Genomic DNA, 10,090 nt, shown 5'->3' on the forward strand with positions numbered 1-10,090 from the left:
TCCTGTTGATGGATTTTTAAAAGATGTTGGCGTAAACACATTGGATTGGCTCCCTCAAGGTCCAGACCTCTGGTCATATTTAAAAAGAAAAAGGAGTGCAAACTTATCTAGAAGTCGCGAAGAAACGATTTTGGAAATTCAAACCTTATGGAAGGATATTTCAATAGATTATATCCACAGCTTGGTACAGTCTGTACCAAAACGTCTGCAAAAGGTGATAGACGCTAAGGGAGGGTATATTTTTTTTATTAATTTGTCATAATTTTGTAGTTGACTTTTTTTTCAATTTATAACATTTAAATAATTTGTCCAAATACTTATGCCATTGCTAATTTGTAAAAAAGTAATTTGTGTTAAATCAACAATGAAGTTATCCATATGTTTATGTTACCCAATTTAACTACGATAGTCTACCTATTTACTAAAATTATTAAACAATTTTGCTTTAAGTAAACAATGAGTTACAAACAAATATATTGAAAATATTTCTTGTCCAAATACTTATGCCCACTAGTGTATATAATTTTAATGTATTATTACCTGGTGACGAGGCCGCAATGTCTCTCGTCCGTTAGGTGAACTCAACAAAGAACAAACGTTGCAGAATACCTGGAGAGCGCACGTCTGCCATGACTATTCTCGAAAATCCCATTTTCACAACGCCAGGACCTTGGCGCCTGGCTTAGAACCGTATGGATCTCACCATTGCAGCCTTAGGCTTTTTGACTGCCTTGGGGTTCAGTGTTTTTTGACCCTCGCCACTATTTCCCAATCCAGTGTTGTTCGTTTTGTTAGGGCTTAACTATGGGGTATGAGTCAAAGCTATTTCGGCACTCTCTATCGATGACTATGCAATTTTTCTAAAAGTAAAACCAATCTCTGAATTGCCTGATAAGGCGTTCTATAACAGCCTCTTAGGTGATTGCATTTATTTTCCACATCTTTATCGTTTAAATTCTTCTTTCTATCATACACAAAAAATTATCCTCCCTTGTTCCTGATATTCCTTAATCCACCCTTCCGTCTGTATGAGAATCGAGGTTTCCGGTACTATAAGAGGTAAAGATTATTGTTGAGCTGTTGAGCTTAAAGATAGAATAATTGCGAACAGCAGAGCGCTAAGCCAAATGTGTAAATGCAAGAGAAAGTACGAAAAAGAGCACTCGAGAGGGGGGGGGGGGTATCTTAGATAATAATAGATCCGACAATTACTGTAACGCCTACGTGGTAAAAGTGTTTGTCTTAATTCTTTTTCGTGCACTTTAACTCAATTAGAATTAACTCGTTAGAATGCTATAGTCGAGTTCCCCGACTATCAAATACCCGTTACTCAGCTAGTGTGAATGCGAATGCGAAATTTCATCATTCTGGGATATCGATAGATATTGGGGAATAAAAAAAAGGAACAAATTTGAAAAGTGTCCAAAACTGTGGGCGTGACCGGTTTGGCAGCTTTAAGGCGTTAGAGTGAACGTGGCAAGAAGTTTTTTGGCGAATCGATAGAAATTCAAGCAACTAATGAAATTATGAAAAATAAATTAAAAACACTTTCAAAAATGTAGACGTTAGAGTGGGCGTGGCAAAAAATTTTTGTTGCAAATCGATAGAAATTTACAAGACTAATAAAAATATGACAAAATATCAACACACTTGGCAGTTTTGTGCGGCTTGTGGACGTGGCAACATGGGTCAACAAACTTGCGCTGCGTCTTTGTCTCTAGAATCTGTATGCTGAATCTCAACCTTCTAACTTTTCTAGTTCCTGAGATCTAGATGCTCATTCGGACAGACGGACATGGCTAGATCGATTGATCCTGATCAAGAATATATATACTTTATACAGTCAGAATCGCTTCCTTCAGCCTGTTACACACTTCAACGAATCTAGAATACCCCCTTATTCTACGAGTAACGGGTATAAAAAGATATATGGGAGTAGCAGTTAAATTAAACTCTAACTATTGTATAAATTTTAGTTAATGTTTTGATATGTGTGTTTTATTTTATAATTAATTTTAATTAATAATAATTATATAATTAACTTTTTATTTAACAGTTTGAATACAATTTTAAGCTAGATGTAACGAAATTCGAACGATTGCCACGTGTTACTGGATCATTGGATAATACTATTGTGTACGCTGAGCTAGCTATAAATGTGGCAAATTTCAAGCTTCATCTTAACGATTTCCGGATAATTCAGTTCAGGTAAGACTCAAATCTTTGTAGTAGTTATATATAGACATTTCGCATTTTTAAATCAAAACTATACGTTAATGTCAGTTTCAGTGGAAAATAATATAAATAACTTCAAAATGCAAGCTCCCGAAAACTAGATATATCTGTACACAATTTACCTTTCTATACCCGTAACTCCTTGAATAAAAGGGTATACTAGATTCGTTGTGATTAAATATACAGATTATACGGATGTATACGCAGCGCCATGTGCTGAATATGTTTTAACTCATACTGGAGCGACCCCTAGGAGGCCCTAGTAGGTCTATTCCACCAGCTGTGTCAATCTGGCCTTTTAGTTGTCCTACCTCCTCTGGCTGTTTGTCGAGACTTTATCGATTAAGTACCTCATATAGTCGGGGGATGTCGCGTTCGCATTTTGAGGCACACGGCCCAAGAAACTTAAAACGTTCCCTACCCAAAGATAGTCATAGAAAGCTGTGAAGACTCGAGCCCCTCAAACGACCTGCTGCTTAGCCTGGTACGTCGGCAGCGACGGCTTTACGTTTTCTTGTCAGTTCTCCCACCCCCTAACCCTCTCAACCGACTCGGTCTTGACATAATACGTGTGCGGGGTCAGCCAAAAAGCAAATACGATTTATACTTAAGTTAATTAATAGAAATCGGTCTGCACTTAGCTAATTAATGGGAAATCGCACATATTATTTTGGTCTAAACTATGTAAATGTGAATTTTCCCAGAAACAATCAAAGGACATATGGTTTTAAAAGATAATAGACGAAGGTGGTCTTAAGTTTCATACCTCTGTTCTGAACAATTACGTGTGTTCTCTGTCACAGAATATTAACGCTTTTAATGTTTAGGAATGTCGCGGAACGGATAAGTTGGCTATCGATAAGTAGTCACCGATTGAGGGCACTCGGGCACATTAAATACTAAATATATGCATTTTTATCGCTATTGTAATTGGTCACATCGATTTAACTAAGAATTAAGCTACTTTGCGCGTGGGATCAGTTCGTCTGACGATACCAAGACGATACCAAGTGAGGGAAGAGAAACTGCGGTACGTAAAATTCAGAATAGATATAAGTTCAAATTTGTAATGCCTTTAAAACTGTATTATTTCCCTATAGAATAAAACGATCTTCATTCGTCTAAGCCAATGAGTGTTTAAGGCATTTCCTGGGTATTGTCGGCGGCTCGACATTTCTTTTATTCGCATTCTTTTATTCGCACCCTGTGATTTGCAACATGCCGGCGCTGAGGCGAAGCCCCAGACTAGATCAGTCCACGGAGCCCACGATGAGTGTGGCTAGTGATGTACAGCAGCCTCAAAGTTCCAAGGAAAGTGGATAACTCGGTCAGAATCCGATTGGTACTCCGCAGCCTGCCAAAGCAGAGCAGACTACAAATTCCACAACTGTAGAGGTGGCGAACCTACTGGAAAGAATCGCAACCTTAGAAAGGGAACTATCCAAGGCAAAGGCAAATGAAGGGCAAGTAGAGACCGCAAGGAATCCCGTTGGAATCGGGTTGAGCGGTAACGATAGCGGTGCAGCGAATACACTGCTAAGTATGAGTGAAGCGAAGACGCAGATGTTGAGTGAAAATTTGCAACGGGAACAATTTGTGACGCCATCTTTGAATGAACCGTTGCTCGCACAATTGAGTGGAACTAGTGGACAACAAGTCACACGGAATAATAACTGTACAACAGTGAGCCTATCTCCGCCGTGCTACGTTACGGCCACGGTGCAGCCACAACTAGGGTATGTTAATGCACTACGGGAGCCACAACGCAGCTAAGTGGTTACTGTGCCTGGGTCCTACGTGACAGCACCTGCAAGTATACCAAATGTATGGAGGCCACGTAGATTACCGGATCATCCAGAGTTCGAAGGCCAGCCCGAGGAATGGCCAATATTCCAGTGCGCGTTTACGGAGACGACAGAGGCATATCAGTGTACAGCCTTGGAGAACAATCAAAGGCTAGTGAAGGCACGAGCGGCAGTAAAGGCGCTGCTCATCCACCCGGACAATGTGCAAGAAGTTATGGAGCAGCTTCGATTTCGATATGGACGCCCGGAGCAACTGATTCGAAGTCAACTGGAGAGCGTGCGAGATGTGCTGCCAATATCAGAATCGGTTCTGCCATAGAATTAGCCAGAATTGTGCCGTTTGCCACAAAGGTGAGCAACCTTGCTGCGTTTTTGAAGTCAACGAAGAACGGCATTCAGCATTTAAGAAATCCTTTCCTAATGGAGGAGCTGATAGCTAAGTTGCCTATAAGCAAGGGGTTGGACTGGGCGAAGCATGCGGCTACGATAGAACCATATCCAACAGTGGTGCATTTTAGCGAATGGCTACATGAGCTCGCTAAATTTATATGCATTGTCACGGATGCTGCAAGTAAAGATCCGAAGCGAAGGCTATTGCTCGCAAGCACATGTCGTCTTGCTGGAAAGGATTCTGACTCTCACAAATGTTGCCCAATATGTGAGGGGCAAGGATGGCCAGGAATCGCCACACCGAAACCTTAGCTGCGCTGACCCGGATGGAGATCACCTGCTATTCCGGATTTTGCCGGTGACGCTGTACGGGAGGAATAAGCAAGTGGACATATACGCGGTGCTCGATGAGGGATCGTCCGTAACGCTTATTGACGACGACATCATCCAGAGCCTGAACCTAAAGGGAAAGAGTCGACAGCTCAACGTGCAGTGGTTTGGTGGCAAATCCGCCAGAGAGCACACAACGGTAGTTAGCCTGCAGATAAGTGGCACGGGCAATCCATGCGCCATGACCTAAGAAATGTGTTCGCTGTATTGAATCTAAACCATACTTCGATGCAACGCCAAGGATCTTGATCGGCTTAGATCACGCTCATTTGGGTATTCCACTGAGGACCAGAAGCTTTGGAGCAGGAGGACCATTTGCAGACGCCACCAAACTTGGTTGGGTGGTGTACGGACCGGTAAAAGGGAGTGCAGGTCCACCGGTATCTAGATCATGCCTTTTAGCCGTGTCACACGATTATCTTCTAGAGAAGATGGTCAGCGATTACTTCGAATCTGAGAATTTTGGAGTAAAGCCCGCACCGCCGGTCGCAGCTGGTGACGATGTCCGAGCCTTAAGCATTTTGGAGGACACGACGAAACGTGTAGGCCGACGATACCAGACTGGTCTGCTATGGAAGGACGACGAGGTGAGACTGCCAGACAGCTACAACATGGCACTCAAGAGACTCGTCAACATTGAACGGAAAATGAAGCGCGACGAGGTCTTCGCGCGGGCATACAACGGAATTATGGATGATTAGATCAAGAAGGGATATGCACGACGACTAGAGCCGCAGGGGATAACCCACACCAACGGCGGCAAGGTATGGTACCTTCCGCATTTCGGGGTCGAGAACCCAAACAAGCCGGGAAAAATCCGTCTAGTCTTCGATGCCGCAGCCAAAGTGAACGATATATCACTGAACTCGGCGCTGATGAAAGGCCCTCAGCGCTACAAATCCCTACCAGCAGTGCTCTTCCACTTCCGGGAAGGAGCAGTTGGAGTATGCGCAGACGTCAAGGAGATGTTTCACCAAGTGCTGATACAGCCACAGGACAGATGTGCCCAGCGATTCTTGTGGAGAAATGGAGAGGATCGTCGGAATCCGGACACCTACGAGATGCAGGTCATGACATTCGGAGCAGCTTGCTCTCCTTGTGCAGCGGACTATGTGAAGCTCGTCAACGCTTCGCAATATAGTAGTACGGATCCGCGAGCGGTTCTGGCGATAAAGGAGTACCACTACGTGGACGACTATGTGGACAGTTTCATGAGCAAGGACGATGTTGTCGCCGTTTCGTCACGGGTGAGAGAAATACACGCAAACGCAGGATTTGGTTTGTGTCGGTTTTCCTCCAGTTCGGAAGATGTGGTCAAAGCTCTGAACCCACAAGGATCCAACCCGAAAGTTAAATGGAGCGAATCTGAGGAGAAAGTATTGGGAATGTACTGGCAGCCGGCTACGGATGACTTCAAGTTCAGCATCAAATACCATTGGGTACCCAGCAGTGTGATGGACGGGAAACGCGTCCCTACCAAGAGGGAGTTTCTAAGCCTTGTTATGTCCACATTCGATCCGATCGGGTTCTTGAGCTGCTACATGATAACCGCTAAACTGTTGATGCGAGAGATTTGGCGGAGGAGAGTCAAGTGGCCGCAGCATTTGAGTGCTGGCGGCAAGAAATGAAATACGTTGAAGAATTCCGATGTCCACGCTACTACTTCGGTGCTGGACGTATACGGACACTGCAGCTGAACGTCTTCGTGGACTCCAGCCAATCTGCGTTTGCCGCGGCGGCTTACTGGCGGGCCACATACGCAAACGACGATGTGCAGGCACATTTTGTGTGTTCCAAAACGAAATGTGCTCCCATGAGGATGATGTCGATCCCACGACTGGAACTTCAAGCAGCTGTATTAGGAACTAGACTGATGGACACCGTTAAACAGGAACACGGTGTAGCGATCAGCAGCTGCACACTATGGACCGACTCTAAGACCGTGCTGTACTGGATCACCAGCACTCACCGGAGATATAAGCAATTTGTTGGAATTTGGGTGGCCGAAATCTTGGAATCCACAGAGGTTTCCCAATGGAGATGGCTACCATCTGCCGAAAACGTTGCAGACGACGCAACCAGGTCGCAACGCCGCGGGGACTTCAGCTAAGGTTCGCGGTGGTTAAGCGGACCACCATTCCTCATGGGACCTGAAGAAAGTTGGCCCAAATTTTCTGTAACCGATGGACGCGCTCCACAGGCCGCTGAGGAAGAAGAGATGTCAGGTGAGTTTGTATTAGCCATGGCAAACGTGCCGCTTCTATTTTGGCAGAGGTTCTCGAGTTTCAACCAACTGGTAAGAACGACAGCATGGATCCTAAGATTTATTCGACGCTGTCGCGGGCAACGCTACGAGCGAGAAGATCACGGCCTTACCTCTGTCGAACGTGCTGACGCGGAGCACGCATTGGTCCGGCTGGTGCAGAGAGAAGCGTTCGCCGAGGAAGCTCAAAGAAGAACGGTTAGCAAGAGCAGCCAATTATCAGGACTGTCGCCGTATTTGGATAGAGAGAGTATCATGCGTTCCAATGGAAGGATTGACGCAGCGGTATGCGTACCATATGGGGCTCGCCGTCCGATCATACTGTCCCATAAAAGCGCACTGGCGGAAAGGACCGTTCATCACAACCATGAGAGGATGTGCCACCAAAAAGTGGAGGCCACCATCGGCGAGATTCGTCGAAAGTTTTGGATAACTAACGTGAGGCGGCTACTACAGAAGGTGGTGGCTAATTGTATGCAAGTTGCGGAAGGCACGACCGACACAACCGGTGATGGGCCCATTTACCGGAGGATCGGCTTGAGGCAAATGAAAGGCCATTTAAGTTCACTGGCCTGGACTATTTCGGACCATTGTTTGTGTCGATTGGGCGCTGAACAGAGAAGAGGTGGGTGGCGCTATTCACCTGCTTAACTACGAGAGCCCTCCACTTGGAGATGGCTCATGATGTGTCAACGGATTCATTCATCATCGCTGTGAGAAACTTCATGTGCCGCCGTGGACCGGTGGTTAGGATAAGGAGCGATAATGGCAAGAACTTCGTGGGAGCCGATAAAGAGGCCAGACGATTCAGCGATGTATTTGACCCAGCGAAGATACAGGGCGAGTTGTCATCTAAAGGAATCGAATGGATCTTCAACTGCCCATCAAACCCAGCTGAGGGAGGTGTCTGGGAAAGGATGGTCCAGTGCGTGAAGAAGGTTTTGGCGCATACGATGAAGGAACTTGCACCTAAGGAGCACGTGCTGGAGAACTTGCTGATCGAGGCGGAGAACATAGTGAATTCCCGCCCGCTCACGCACTTGCCGATCACAGTGGAGCAGGAGGCTCCACTGACACCGAACGACCTGTTGAAAGGAATGCCCGACGTGCCAAATCTTCCTGGAGAAGATGAATTGGCATTTGAGAGATGCACAACAAGGAAACAGTGGCGTATCGCTCGGATGATGAGAGATCGGTTCTGGAAACGATGGGTGCACGAGTACTTGCCCACAGCTGTTTGCAGAGAGAAATGGTGCCAGAGTGTTGAGCCCATGCGTCGAGGAGACCTGGTATACATCTGCGACCCGGTCATACCACGCAGGGAGTGGAAAAGAGGCGTCGTTGAAGAGGTGTTCACCGGGAAAGATGGAGTGCCACGGCGGGCTTCGGTGAGGACTAGCGACCGAGCCAAATTAGTGCTGCGTCCCGCTTCGAAGTTAGCCGTTCTGGATGTGGTGAATGCTGTTGCTTCACCGGGGAGGGGATGTCGCGGAACGGATAAGTTGGCTATCGATAAGTAGTCACCGATTGAGGGCACTCGGGCACATTAAATACTAAATGTATGCATTTTTATCGCTATTGTAATTGGTCACATCGATTTAACTAAGAATTAAGCTACTTTGCGCGTGGGATCAGTTCGTCTGACGATACCAAGACGATACCAAGTGAGGGAAGAGAAACTGCGGTACGTAAAATTCAGAATAGATATAAGTTCAAATTTGTAATGCCTTTCAAACTGTATTATTTCCCTATAGAATAAAACGATCTTCATTTGTCTGAGTGTTTAAGGCATTTCCTGGGTATTGTCGGCGGCTCGACAAGGAATATAATAAAACAGTTAATAAGCAAGCGCGCCTGATGCTATTTAAATACAATGTTCTCTAAACAGTCAAATTAATATTAATTAATTAATAATAATAAAATAACAAGATGCGTTACGGCCATATGTACATTGGTTTTGCACTATGTAGCTATATTGCTTAAGAGTGCAAAAAACAATACCCAGTCGGAAGTTCGGAACCTGTCGTGGAAAATAAGTATTACAGAGTGCTAACAATCGTGCACAATCGGGTACAAGCTAAACCCTGTGTGTCAACACAAAGTCTTTGCAGAATTACTAGCATCTTTTTCAGTTAAATTTTAATTTTACAATGGTATCATTATACCCGTTACTCGTAGAGTAAAAGGGTATACTAGATTCGTTGAAAAGCATGTAACAGGCAGAAGGAAGCGTTTCCGACCATATAAAGTGTATAAGTTAACACGCGCAGGGCCAAAATCGCTAACTCCACGATAAGACCGGACGCGGCCGCAGTAACGTCAGCGCGACTGCAACTAAGTCGCGAAATATGACTCCTGCATTCCAGCACCAGCCAAACTTTCTACTGCCCGGAGCGTGTGAAGCGCAATGTCAGCATTCTGCCGTGAGCGCTGCTTCAGAAGACGGGCTACTTCATATTAAGCTTAAGTTTTCTGTCTTTAGTTTAAAAACTCATCAGAACGCGCATAGACGCATAATAAATCGCAATAATTAAAATTTTTGTCTGTTAATTGGCGCCCACGGCACTCTTATAGAACTCACAATATTTGTTCACCAGCCAAAGCTGTGACAAATAAACGAAGAAGTGCGAAGCAAACAAAGTGATAACAAGAATAAAAAAAAAGCTAAACCAACGGTTAAAACAACATACAAATTAAAAAGAAAAAAAACGGTTAAAACGGTTATAACAACATACAAGTTAAAAAAATAGAACCCCAACACGAAGAGTTGAGAGAGTAAAGAAAAAATCAACAAATCAACAAGTGCACGCATCGGTAGTTTAAGCAGTTACCCAGAAATGAAATACATGTAAGTGATTTGTTCATTGTGCCATGCAGAAAAGATTTAGCGACAGTAGTTTAGAAGACTATATCCCCTCTTACCAAGAATACAAAAACCGCACAATGACGCAACAAGAATCAGTACAGATTGACCTTTACATACGAAATTGTCTGGCAGAGCAAGCAC

The sequence above is a fragment of the Drosophila melanogaster genome, chromosome 3L, assembly GCF_000001215.4.
Source record: "Drosophila melanogaster chromosome 3L".
In the NCBI taxonomy this organism is placed as follows: Eukaryota; Metazoa; Arthropoda; class Insecta; order Diptera; family Drosophilidae; genus Drosophila; species Drosophila melanogaster.